Source organism: Herpailurus yagouaroundi, unplaced genomic scaffold (assembly GCF_014898765.1).
Source record: "Herpailurus yagouaroundi ecotype Mexico unplaced genomic scaffold, PumYag 67702, whole genome shotgun sequence".
Classification (NCBI taxonomy): Eukaryota; Metazoa; Chordata; class Mammalia; order Carnivora; family Felidae; genus Herpailurus; species Herpailurus yagouaroundi.
In genome coordinates this window covers 66,241-80,356 of record NW_024420501.1, presented here as the reverse complement: position 1 = coordinate 80,356, position 14,116 = coordinate 66,241, and the positions used below count along the sequence as shown (strand labels likewise).

Genomic DNA, 14,116 nt, shown 5'->3' with positions numbered 1-14,116 from the left:
AGAGAGGGGGACATAGAATCTGAAGCAGGCTCCAGGACCTGAGCTGTCAGCACAGAGCTTGAACTCACGGACCTCGTGATCATGACCTGAGCTGAAGCCGGACGCTTCACCGACTGAGCCACCTAGGCGCCCCCAGATAGGAGACATTTTTATGAACACATACACAAAATAAAAATGAGCAAAGATGGCCTTGGAAAAACGCAAGGACAGGAGTGAGAGCCACCCAAACACTGCAGAAAGAACTGAACAGAGGAGGCCGCAGAAGGGCCATTCATTACTTTCCAAAGTATTACATGGCATCTCTTTCTTCCAATTTTTAAAAATTATTTTCTCAAAAAAATTTATGACCATTTTTAAATTTTGTTTTATTTTTATTTTTTTAATGCTTATTTTTGAGAGAGAGAGAGAGAGAGAGAGAGAGACAGAGCGTGAGCAGGGGAGGGGGGCAGAGAGAGAGGGAGACACAGAATCCGAAGCAGGCTCCAGGCTCTGAGCTGTCAGCATAGAGCCTAACGCAGGGCTTGAACCCATGGAGGTTGAGATCATGACCTAAGCTGAAGTCAGTCGCTCAACTGACTGAGCCACCCAGGCGCCCCATGAGCAGTTTTTTAAATGTTTATTTTTGAAAGAGAGCATGAGTGGGGGAGGAGCAGAGAGAGGGTGGAACCGAGGATCTGAAGCAGGCTCTGCGCTTACAGCAGAGAGCCTGATGTGGGACTCGAACTCACAAACCATGAGATCATGATCTGAGCTGAAGTCGGCTGCTCAACCAACTGAGCCACCCAAGTGTCGCTATGAGCAGTTTTTTACATTACGCAAGTAACATACATTCAATGTTAAAAATTCCAACAGAAATATGAGGCCAGTCAATACCTTCCCCAAACTCCCAGGGCCACCCTCTTGAGAGGTAACCATTGCCAGGAATCTGTCTTGATCACTGAACTGTTATCGGCAAACAGAAATGACACCAATGAGATGGAGTCCCATTTACCAATGAAAACGGAGTGACATTCATCAACATAATGAGTAAGTGTCCAAGAACCGTTTTCTAAAATTTAAAAAGCAAGTTTGAAATCACCCTGAAATCCATACCTCAATTATTCGCCTTCCTGCCTTTCAGTTACACCGTTCTCGCCTATACTTTTTTTGGAAAGAACACTGGAAATAACCTAATCTAATCCCTTCATTTTACAGATAAGAAAATGGACCACATAAAACGTAAGTGACTTGCTTGCCCAGGGTCATGTATCTATCTAATCAGTGGCAGACTGTGGCTAAGAGTTGAAGTGACACCCCTTGCCACACGTACACGACAGTGCGTGGGGGTGATCTACCAGACAGGATGTACCATGACCATTTTTTAAAACCTGATTTTTGTAAAAGTACCTAGATTTAAACAGACTTCTAACACACAGCTTGAAAACATCACTATGAAATGGAGGTTACAAGTAAGCTTTTAAGAAACATGGACAGCTCTGCCCCGCACATCTTCAGCATTCTTCCATAAGAAATAAAACAGGAGGGCCCCCCACTTCCCAATGCCATGGCTGTATGAAAGCCTAGATTTTTTCCCCTGGAACCTGCAGTCTACTGTCTAGTTATGCGGGCTCCCTTTGGCACAGACAAATGCAAAGAGAGATGGGGCTCCGGATTAAACCGTGCCTCCAGGCAACTTCAGGCCAATTTAAATCACAACCTATTGGTCTAGTTCAGACTAATCAACCTCTAAAGGTCATACTCCAGCCTCTTCCCTCTTCCTTTTGCAACTTTTCTTCATTATAATAAAGCACCTTTGGTCACATCCTCCCCCTCAAGCCACACCCTCACTGGAATGCTGCCAGTTCACTCCTCCCTCCCTGCCTCCCCCCCTTCAGCTCTCTGTATCTCCCTCCTTCTTTTGGTTCACTGATGCTCTAAGGGGGACCAACTCAGGGGGTGGAAGAGACAGGTCTGGCTGATGCAGGGAACTCCCGTGGGCAGATGACGGGGAATAAGTTTCTATGCACTCAGGGAGCAGATTGCAGAGGGCTCGGGATGGCATCCATAGGCCTAGGGAGTCTTTGGAGGCTTGGTTGCGGGGACAGGGGTCGAAACCATCTTTTTTAGAAACTTGGCGGTTGGTGTGGGAAGAGTAGGAATTTGGGGGGTACTTTGGAGAACCAAGTCGAAGGTTGTTAACAGTGGTCAAAGAACCACATTTCAGGATCTGGACTCAGGTGATGGCAGCAGAAATTGTGACGAAGGAACGTATGTAAGAAGCATTTCCCAGGGATGAGGGACAGATCTCAGAAGAAATGGGAGGACAGGGTCAAAGGTAAATAATGCCTTGCTTTCAACCCTGGGTGACTAAAAGCTGGGAAATATGGAAAAGGGGATAGGTTTAGAACCACAGGGTCTTCCTGACATGTTCACTATGAGCTGATGGCAGGACAGACAGCCAAGTGGAGATGCCCTGTAGTCAGCTACAGGTGCCTGGGTAAGAAACTGAAGATGGGGAGCCATCGGTGTGGAAGGAATACTTGAGACCACGAACAAGGCAGTCAAGGGCAAAGAGAATAAACATTAGTAACTCAGCCCTTTCTTATTCATACTGTTCCTTTCTTGCACGAACATAAATGCGTTCTGCCTTTGGTTCACTCGCATTCAAGTCCAAAATGTGGCTCTTGGTACTAAGTTTACTGAACTATTTGACCTATGGGGCAGGATATAAATAACAACAACAACAACAACAACAACAATAACAACAAAACAAAAAAACAACTGCCATTAACGACTCATATAATCAGGAGCACATGGTTTAAGCAACAGAACCCCCACTTTTTCTCCCAACATCTGGCACATCAGTACAAAAGCCTTCGTATACCTTTTCTCTGGTTAGGACCCCAGTGGCTGAGTGGGCGGCATCGCTGTTCCTTCTCGGAAATCCACCCTTCCCGGCTTAACTAAGCAGGAAGGAGAAATAGGTATCTGGCTCCGGAAGGGGTCGGGGACTTGGGGAGACTGGGAGATGTGGAGGGAATGAGAATGGTACCATCAGGTAAAGGCACAGGCTGATACATAAAACTCCCTAAAGGTGCTTATGGTGCCTTCCAGCCTTTTCCAAGCCGCTCTGCCTCCCCACAGGTTGTGGATTGGAAGAAAGCAACGGTTACTGTGAAGTATCCCGAATGTCTTTCCGGTTACTGTGAAGTATCCCGAATGTCTTTCTTTTCCTTACCAGAAACACATTTGTCAGGAGATTGATAAAGTCAAAGTGGCAAAATCAGATCCTGGCAGCCACTAGAAGGCCAAAGACTACCCTGTTGCTTTTTCAAGCCTACTGCTTCTCCCATAGGGTCTACTCAGCCCAGACGAACCGTCCTCAAACTCCACCCCCGACATGGACACACTAACCAATCTCAATCCCCACCAACTCCACACGCTGCCAGGGTAGGGGCAGAACTGTGGCCCATCAAAAGCCAAACTGTTTCACAAACGAATGCACTGTGATACTCGCCTAGAAATCGTCAGAAAAATAATAAAACTAGTGACTCTGGCAGTAATAATGTTCAGTGAGTGAGTGCTTGCTATCGTGCCAAGCACTGCTATACCAAAAACAACCGTAAGTAAGAGCATGACAGTTCTGTCTAAATAACGTGGCGCCAGGACATATATCATGACGAGAAAATACAAGTGAGAAGTTATTAAAAGGAATGCTCTCCCACGACTGATAGGAAAAGTAAAGCGGCTCATTACCGAAGCCTCTGGAATAGAGACAGACCCAGGTCACTATTTGGCTGTGTTACCTAACCTCTCTGGGCCCCGGTTTCCTTATCCGTTAAATGGGGATAATAGCAGTACCTCTGACTTAGGCTGGTTGGGAAGGTAAATAAAATAAGTACCTTATATTCACTGGCACATTGCCCGGTGCATAAGCATTCCTCAATAAATGTCAGCTGCTGTTATTAGAAAGCTTTTGTATTATTGTTCATTATTACAAGAAAGTAGTTATATGTCCAATCCTATCTGTAAAAGTCGGATAACACCTTCGACTACAAGGGAGGGTTTTAGAAGGACCCCAAACTATGAAATGTTATATGCAAAATACGTGCCATTCAGTACTTTTGTCCAGACTCAGGATTAAACATTGCTTTTTCTTCCTTAAATGGAAGTCATTACAGTAACAAAAAATAACGTGGTCACTTCTGTAACCCCCATTAGGAGGACTGAGGTTAGAGAAAGTAATAATCATGGGAGTTCTCCTATCGTGTGAACCTGGACCCACCCCCACCCCCCCTTTCAATGCTACTGATGACATCCCATGATTATTACATGATTATTAAGACAAGGGCTTGCTAGGGAACACATTACCAACAGAATTCTGAATTCCCGCATTTACATTAGGAGTTCACACATATATTCTATTGTACTTAGCCTAGGAAAACACTTCTAACCCAACCAGTTAGATCACCAAACTGGCTTTCAATACAAACAAGAATGGGATGCTTTCATATTTTGCCCCAGGGCCAAGGGTTATCAACCCATCAACTCTGAACTGTATGATAACCTTTCATACACAAATGAGTCCATTATGGTGTTAATTTTAAACAGAACTTGAAGAGAAAGGAACTTCCTTGGCAAATAATTTCTAGGATACGAAAGTCAAATATCTGAAGAAAGAATAGAAACTAACACCGCTGTCCAACGGAAGTATAGTGCATGCCACCTATGTCATTTTGTATTTTTAAGTAGCCACATTTTTAAAAACTGAGGTAGGTGAAATTGATAGTATATTTCATTTAACCCAATATATAAAAAGTATGGTTGCTTAAATTTGTAATTGATCTAAAAGTGGTTAATGAGATGTTTTATACATTTTTGTACCGAGTTTTCAAAATCAAGTGTTTAAATTACATTTAGAGCACATCTTTTTTTTTTTAATTTTTAATGTTTATTTTTGAGAGAGAGAGAGAGAGAGAGAGAAAGAGAGAGAGAGAGACAGAGTGCGAGCTGGGGAGGGGCAGAGAGAGAGAGGGAGACCCAGAATCCGAAGCAGGCTCCAGGCTCTGAGCTGCCAGCACAGAGCCCCACTCGGGGCTCCAATTCATGTACCGTGAGATCGTGACCTGAGCCGAAGTGGACGCTTAATTGACTGAGTCACCCAGGCGTCCCACAGTTACAGCACATCTCGATTCAGACAAGTCACCTTTCAAGTGCTCAAAAACCACATGTGGCCAGTGGGTACTGTTCTTAACAGGGTAAATATAGCCAATCTAAAACATGAATGGTATATCTGAAGAGCTGTGCCTACTCTCGCCAACACCTCAGCCCTTCACCCTCATCACTGGAGCCTTTATAATGTCGCCCCCCGCCCCCACCATCCCTGAGTTGTGAAAAAGAAGGGGGAAGGATGTGTTTTTAACAAATCACCTTGGAAACCCAAATCCATTTCCCCCGTGGAAACAATAACAAACACAATAGTTCTTTGGCTAACTGACATTAAGGGTTAAGAAGGCTTTCCTGGGGAGGAAGGTCTGGGAACCTAATCACCATTTAGAACATCGTATCCAGGAGGTAGTGTGGTCCAGCTCACAGAAAGTACTCACACGAAGGGACTGCCTGGATCTCTCATTTACACTCTCGGTGAAAGGGAACCAGAGGCCATGTTTACAAAGAATTCTTCATTTAAGAACTGAAGCCAGTGGGGTCCCGTCTTCATACCTGTCGCTCCCCCCATACAGAGGGTCCTTCGACCCTGGCCTTCTCTGGGAAGCGCATCTCTCCCTGAGTCGTGGGAACTGCCGCCATGTTTGACCACTCCATGCACCTAAGAACCCTGTCTCATGAGCCGTTCTGATTATCTTCTCGAAGCACAGGCAAACGGAGGACAATAGCTGCCCTGGCCTGACATGCGCCCTGCTCTTCTGCCATCCCGTCCACCCTGATCCCAACCTCCAGGCCAAAAGCTCTCACGCGATCAGCACTGATGCAAAACGAGGCAATTGCAACTCCATTTTGGGGGTCGCCTCCCCCTTTCCTTCTGCCCACTCCCTAGCCCACCTCAATGCAGGCCACTGCGAATAAGCAAACAAGTGTACAGACAGCAAGCTTTTGCCTCACTTCTCTTCAAATCCACTTCACAGCTCTTCATCCCAGGAAAAACGTACAAACTCTAGCTCAGAGGTTTCAAAGCCCTTTTGTGGTCTCGTCTCGGCTAGTTACAATCCTGACTGGATGAACTGAATTCACACTGCTGTGTCCTGCCCACCCTCCTCCCTCACTTCCAATGTGTTGGTTAAGAGTCCACCGTTCTTCGGGCGCCTGGGTGGCACAGACAGTTAAGCGTCTGACTCCTGATCTCAGCTCAGGTCAGGATCTCACAGTTCAAGAGTTCAAGCCCCACATTGGGCTCTGTGTTGACGGTGTGGAGCCTGCTTGGGATTCTCTCTCTCCTTCTCTCTGACCCTCCCCCACTTGTGCTCTGTCTCTCTCTTTCAAAATAAATAAGCAAACTTAAAAAAAAAAAAAGAGTCCACTGTTCTTGACACACCCCATACCTGAATCCACTTTTTCCAGTCACCTTTTTCCAATGTCCATTCTCAAGAACTTTGATGACTAGGACTGCGTCTTTTACTCTGCTGGTCTCCCCCTGGGCCCGGACTTTCTGGCCTATGTCATAGGCCCCTGTAACAGACCTGGTCCAGAGAGGGTGCTCAGTGAACATATGGCAAATGAACAGCTAGACTGCTACAGTAGCAATCCACTGGCAGACTTCTCTTCAGGAAACACCATTTTGATCATATCACCACAGTGGTGACAAAGGTCAGACCAACAGTTACCTGCAGGAAGGAAGGGATCACAGGAAGAAGCATTTTCTGAGTTGACAGAAATGTTCTGTATCTTGGTCTGGGGTGGAGGTTACATGAACGTATAAAGGTGTAAAAATGCATTGAGTTGTTAAGATTGCTGTGTTTTAGTATATCAGTTATACTTCAACAAAGAAAGGGGATTCATATACATTGGTCTCGTAAAAAATACAATTCTGCTACATTACTTTTTGTCTATTTACTGAGTACCTGCTAAGATCTAGGCACTCCCTTAAGTGCTCAGGGTTCAGACAGAAGTTCAAGTAGGTGCCCTTGAAAGAACTCATATTGGGGAGGCCAACATGAACACCGGGAATCACCACATGACACGCTAATTGCTATAGTGAAGGTCTGGACAGTGTCGGGGGATCACAGTGGGAGTTGTCACACTGCTGGGAGTATGGGTGGGGCAGAGGGGCAGAATGACTTTTGAGAATGTAGGATCAAGAGTTGAGGCACGTCAGGTGAACAAGTGTGTCCCTGGCACAGGGAACAACATATGCGATGGCACAGAAGCAAGAGGCATAGTAAGTCTGGGGAAGACAGCCTTCTCGCTGTGGCCAGAGGCTGAGGTCTAGGAGAAGGGAAAGGAGTGGAAAGACACAGTTGAGAAGGTGAGCTAGGGTCATGGAAGCCTTGGAGGAGTCTGGCTTTTACTCTGAAATGTACTGGGGGAACCACTGAAGGATTTTAGGAGGGGGGTGACTTTATTTTACTTTTAAGAATGACCGATTTAGGGGCACCTGGATGGCTCAGTTGGCTGAGCATCCGACTCTTGATTTCAGCTCAGGTCATGAGCTCAGGGTCCGTGAGTTTGAGCCCAGAGTTCGCCTCTGTACTGACATCGTGGAGCCTGCCTGGGGTTCTCTCTCTCTCTCTCTCTCTCTCCCCCCCCCCCCCCTCTGCCCCTCTCGCGCGCTCTCTCTCTCTCTCAAAATGAAATAAACTTAAAGGAAAAAAAGAACGACCAATCTGGTGGCAATGAGGGGGAGGAATCAGTGAGGGGCAAGACCAGACCAGAAGCAGGGAAACCGGTGGAGGGGCTGTTGCAAAAGCAGTCCAGGTGAGGAAGGACCAAGAGTGAAACAAGGGAGAAGCAGGTAAGAATGAATGGCCAGAGGAGAGGTTTGGGGGTACAGAACACACAGGACTCTGCAATTGTGCCAGTACTCCCTGTCACCTGGCAGCGGGTGCCCAGTCTGGAGACAGCACTTACTCCCCTGGCCAGAGATCTAGTCTTTTATCGAAAACTTTGCTTGTTTGTTTGTTTTTTTTTTTTTTTGAAGAAATATTTTATTCACTGCAAAACAACCAGCAGAGGTTCAGATAGAGTGGCATATATGAGTGATGAAGGGTTATTTGTATAGGCTTTTCACTAAAGTTCTAATTCCTGGCATAAGGGAAAACAGTGCTACCACTCACGGTACCTCACTCTCAAAATTCTTTCTGGTAAACTACATTTAAATCATAGGTTGGACAAAAGTCTGTAAGCATTTACTTCGTAGGTATGTGTGTAGAACTGACATATTGTTGTATTAGTTTCACGTATACAACATACGGATGTGATATTTGTATATATTGCGGAACGATCACCACATTAAGCCTGGTTAACATCCACTGCCATGTGTAGCCACAAAATGGTTTTCTTTTTTTCCTATGATGAGAACTTTTAAGATTTACTCCCTTAGCAACTTGCAAATATGCAACACAGTATTTTAACTATCATCACCATGCCATACATTACAAAAAAAAAAATCCCCATGACTTATTTATTTTATAACTGGAAGGTTGTACCTTTTGAGCCCTTCAGTCATTCTGCCCACCTCCCACTTCCCGCCTCTGGCAACCGCCGATCTGTTTTCTGTACCTGTGAGCTTGTGTGTTGTTTTCGGTTTTTGTTTAGATTCCACATATAAGTGAGATCAGATAGTATTTGTCTTCCTCTGTCTGACTTACGTCACTTAGCATGATCCATGGTTTGCAAATGGCAAGATCTCCTTCTTTTGTGCAGCTGGATAATATAGGTATCACTATTTCTTCATCCATTTATCCATCAATGGACACTGATGTTGTTTCCATATCTTAGCTATTGTAAATAATGCTGCGATAAACACAGGGGCCTGGGGGTGCAGGTATCTTTTTGAACCAGTGTTTTTATTTTGAGATAAATACCCAGAAGCAGAATTGCTGGAGCATAGGGTAGTTCTATTTTTAATTTTTTGAGGAACCTCCACACTTTCCCAGAGTGGCTGCACCAGTTTGCATTCCCACCCATAGCACACAAGGGTGCCCTTTTTCCCACATCCTCGCCAACACCTGCTATCTCTTATCTTTTTGAAGACAGTCATTCTAACTCGCATGACGTGAGACCTCATTGTGGTCTTGATTTGCATTTCCTTGATGCTTAATGACCTTGAGCATCTTTTCATGCACCTGTTGGCCATCTCTAGGTCTTCTTTGGAAAAAACGTCTATTCAGATCCTCTGCCCATTTGTAAATCAGATTGGTATTTTGCTACTGCGTTGGAGGAGTTCTTTACAGATTTTGGATATTAACCTCTATCAGATACATACGTGATGGGCAAATATTTTCTCCCATTCAGTAGGTTGCCTTTTCATTTTGTTAATGGTTCTCCTCCCTTTTCTAATTTCAAAATAACTATCATCGCATGCTTTGAAGGGCCAGTGAGGAAGGTGAAAAGGAAGCTAGGTCAGGGGAGACACAATTCATCATAAAAGTCAATGCACCGCCTTTGTGGCATTTCGCGTGTAGAGTGCACCCTCTACTCTCATGTTGCTCTCACAGGCCGTGTGGCTACTGTTTCACCCAAAAGCACTTCCTTAGCTTCCAACCACAGTGAAAGGCTCCCCTAAAGGTCACTCTTCTGTCCAAATAAGGCCCATAAAATACACTTGTGGGCATATGAAAAAGTTATGCGTTCGTTAAAATACTAATAAATGCTGGGAACACAGGTCATTTAAAAAGCCCAAGTTTAGGGGCGCCTGGGTGGCTCAGTCGGTTAAGCGTCCGACTTCGGCTCAGGTCGTGATCTCACGGTTCATGGGTTCGAGCCCCGCGTCAGGCTCTGTGATGACAGCTCAGAGCCTGGAGCCTGCTTCGGATTCTGTGTCTCCCTCTCTCTCTGCCCCTCCCCTGCTCGCACTCTGTCTCTCTCTGTCTCTCAAAAATAAATAAATGTAAAAGAAAAATTGTTTAAAAAGCCCAAGTTTACTTCCTAAATCTGTAAGCCAAAATACTGCCTTTGCTGATACATGTTGATAAAGGCATACAGATACCAGTAAACACAACTAGCTACAGGATGTGAAAAAAAGCAACACTCAAGGGAAAGTTTCACTTTTTCAAATGCTCTATGTTTTCAAATTACAGACTTGGTCTAGTTCTTTGAAACATCTCTTCCTATTTATATATATATATATAAAAAAACACTTCTGCCCACTATTTATACATGTGTTGCAGCTATTTCTAGAAAAGTGACTCAGGTTTATATTAAAAAAGCATTTCCTTCAATAAAAAAGATATCATTTTAAGAAAGTCACTTCAAACATCAAACTATTTTGAATATTTATTATGTTCCCCAGTCTCATGGTTCACTTTCTTCTTGGTGCCCTCAATTTGCTGGGAGCTGGTAGTACCCACAGGCTTACCTCAGCTATCTTTCACTGAATAAAAGGAAATTGTGATTCATGGCCAAACAACACACACAAGGCAGCGGAACCTCAGCCAAAACTATTAGGAACTAGTATGCAAAACAAAGCCCACTTTAAAAATTTTTTTCCTGTTTATTTATTTTTTTTGAGAGAGAGAGACAGGGAGTGGGTGGAGGAGGGGCAGAGACAGAGGGGAAACACAGAATCCGAAGCGGGCTCCAGGCTCTGAACTGTCAGCCCAGAGCCCGACACGGGGCTCGAACCCACGAACCCAGAGATCACGACCTGAGCTGAAGTCAGACCCTTAACCAACTAAGCCACCCAGATGCCCCTATTATATCCATATATATATATATATGGATATACTCGAAATTTTAAACTATTAAACAGGGTTTCATCCCAGCTGTGTAGATACCGTTGTATGAAAATAGTGTTAAGCCTTGTGACACTATGTATAAAACGTGTCTACAAAGCAAAGCTTGAAACAGATGTAGCACAAAATGCTTGCGTTCCACATGCTTTCTATATGGTCCCCAAATGAAACCGAATTCCATCCACGCCAGACTGCAAGTAACAGGTATGACGAATTTTAAAAGAGCACATAGCCATCCCTAAGTGCAGTAAGAATCCACTAAGCCCTACGTGAAATACTATATTCATGTACACAACAGTATACATCAGAGAAAAATTCCAGTCACTGTAACTTTTGACAAGATTTATTGTCAGAGCCTGTAAGTGGATATACTGGGAAGAGTTCCACGCCTATTAGAAAAAAAAAAAAAAACCCTCCCAAATGCACAACTCATGCCTGTTTACACCACCAACAGCCCTGAATCTTCCAGTAGCGCACACACACACACACACACACACACACACACACACACACAAATCGTTCGGCAGTGTCTGGAGCTGGATATAACCAAGACCTGAGAAATAAGTAGTTATTCTGAGAAGAGATAAACAATGACCCTCCAACTGGAGAGCAATTGAGAAATACAGTTCACACTATTCTGCAGAAAAATAAGCTACCAGCAAAGCCCTATGTAACATCACTTGGCTGAAGGGACCCAGACTCTTAACGGAGAGTGAAGTTTTGAGTAGGGACCAAGATGCCTGCTGACAATCAAAGACAGACCAATTTGATAATCGGTGTGACAGAAAACAGACCTTTCTGGCTCCCAGCTATTAGCTAATGAAAGACTCAACTAACTTTTAAGAAAAATTCACCAGATGTTCTAAAATTTCAGGCCTTCCCAAATGCCTAGATCGTAAAAGCCAAAGAACAAATAGTTACCACATGCTGAGGGGAGGGGTCGGGGAGGCAGAGGACTGGCTGAGGAGACCCAGAAAAAGAAAATGCTACCAAAGATGTACATCGTTAGTGATTCGGGTACGGACAGCAACATGACGAGAACATCATTAAGATAACTAACCGGTAACCATTTTCTAGCGCATGTAAGTATCATGTGAGATTAAAATGAAAAACCTGAGCAAACCTTTGAAAAGCATCAAGACTAAATCATAAGCTAACTAATGATCGTTAATTAAAAGTATTACACAGGGTGCCTTCTCCTATCCCATCTACAGAAGAAAACAAAGATCAAATTCAACTTGGAAGGATGCTTTTTTTCTAAAGGGGAAAAAATGTGATATATAACATGGCAGGATTAAGAGAGCTGAGAGATGAAATTTCCACTAAAAACAAAGTCCAACTTTCCCCTCTGTTCATAGAACTATCTGGAGCCTCTAAAATACCATGGATAAGTTACACAGCCACTAAAAATTTTAAGTATGAAGACTATGTGGCAACCCAGAATAATTCATGGGACAAAACAGGCGGGAAAAGCAGGACATAAAGTAACATGTATATACCATGATAAAGATGCTAGGTAAAAAGATGTCACCATGGTTGTTGGGGGGGGGGGGAGGGCGGGGGGAGGGGGTGGGAAGGTGAGACTTTCTTTTTCCTTTCCAAAGATTCTGTAAATATTGCCACGAAATGTTTCTAGATCAAAAACAACAACAACAACACTTTTAAATGGCAAGTCTTGGCATTTCAGAAAAATGTTAAGTAAGTTATCCTTTAAAGAAAAAAAAGCCACACGGCTTTGTGGCTTATCCTTTTTCCTCGTTCAAATTAAGGAGAATTTCAAATAGCCACCCTACAAATGGTGGGTTCTTATCTGTATTAGTACTCAAAGGGTGTAGACTTTCAGACTTAGGATGTACAAACATCTGCTTTTCTATGTGGAAAAAAAATGGTCACACCCTTTTGGGAAACTGACATTTTTTAAAAGCTTGTGGCATTTTGGAAGCGGTCTACTTGCTGCAGTTTTTAACACAGATAAATCACAAACTGAAAACAAAGCCCCCAAACCAGAACAGTTTGAAGGGGAACCTAATAATCAAACTGTGAACCCAAGCTACGAGTTACAAAATTAAAGCCTCCCTTTGGCCTTATTTCCGAAGGCACGCTCTCTCTGGCCAACTCTTCAGTTTGGTAGGTTCCATTCTTTTAAACACTTCCCTCGGCTGAAACGGATTACAACATGTCCCGACTGCAGCTCCCCAGCACAATTAAGATCATTCTGAGAAAAAGAAGGCGTCTAGCAAAAGACGTCAAGGATTATGGTAATATATTTTTGAAATTTCAACATGCTAGCAGGACTCTCATGCAGGTTGACTTAATAGTCTGAGTTCTAGTTTATCGGGCCACTGCAGGCAAGGCAGTTCTTTATCTCCTCACCATTAGGAACATGAATTAACTACCCCACGGAGGTTAAATCCTCCCTACTTTTCGCCTGTAGGTCAGAATCCCGTGGATCGAATCATGGAATTGGACTACAGCAGCCTCGCGCAGTCGAGTCCTCCCCCTTCCTTCCTTTCTTCTCCCCGGACAAATCCCTGCGTGGCTAACAGCAACCTAATTTAGGATGTAAATAGGTAGGCCAGGTCCTTAAAAAGCTCGGGCCCCCAGTGAGTTCCGATCCGCACGTCCCCGCCCCAGCCCGTCGCGGCTTCGGCGGAGTCTGCAAGGAAACACTAATAGTCGCTAAGGTGCCCGAGAGCGGGCTGGAGCGGACCGATCCAGGGGGAGAAATGAGAAGTTTCTCCGGGTCTAGGGTGGGGGAGGCTAGCTCCGCGGGCAGATCTGCCATCGGGTGGGGCGGGGTAGAGACCACAGACGTGCACGGGCTCTGGCTCCACTCCGAAGGCCGGCGGCTGGCTCTGCCACGCTCTCAGCAGGAAGGGGAGGGGAGCGGGAGGAAGAAGGGGGAGGCGCGGGGGGGGGGGGGGGGGGGGGCGGGCAGAGGAGGGGGGAAGGGGAGGAGGCTGGGCCGGGAGGAGGAGGAGCCGGCGCCGGGAGAGCCCGCGCGCCGGGCCCGCAGCACCTCTGGGCGGAGTCGCCCAGCCCGCTCGGCCCCGGGGCCGCCGCCGCCGCTCCCGGTGCGCCCCGAGGGGGCGGGCCCATCCCGCAACCTCCCTCCCGGTGTCGGGTCTTCCTTCCCCTCCCCTCCCTCCCCTCCCTCCTTTCCATCTCAGCAGCGCCCTCAGTCTCCCTCTCTGGCTCATACAAAAGCAAAATGTCCGCCATGTTCCGGG

General features: G+C 45.3%; 1 protein-coding gene across 10 annotated transcripts in view; it reads right to left on the bottom strand.

The window, feature by feature from the left end:
- The window catches only part of INTS6L (integrator complex subunit 6 like), a 55,580-nt gene that overhangs the window by 40,238 nt on the left and 1,226 nt on the right, over positions 1–14,116 (bottom strand). The window contains exon 1 of one of the 10 annotated variants that reach the window (XM_040468587.1): positions 6,537–7,642. The exons of the other annotated variants lie outside the window; for them this stretch is intronic. The gene's annotated coding sequence lies outside the window, so the exon portion shown is untranslated. Of the gene's footprint in view, positions 1–6,536; positions 7,643–14,116 lie in introns of those variants that run through there. 10 annotated transcript variants of the gene reach the window in all.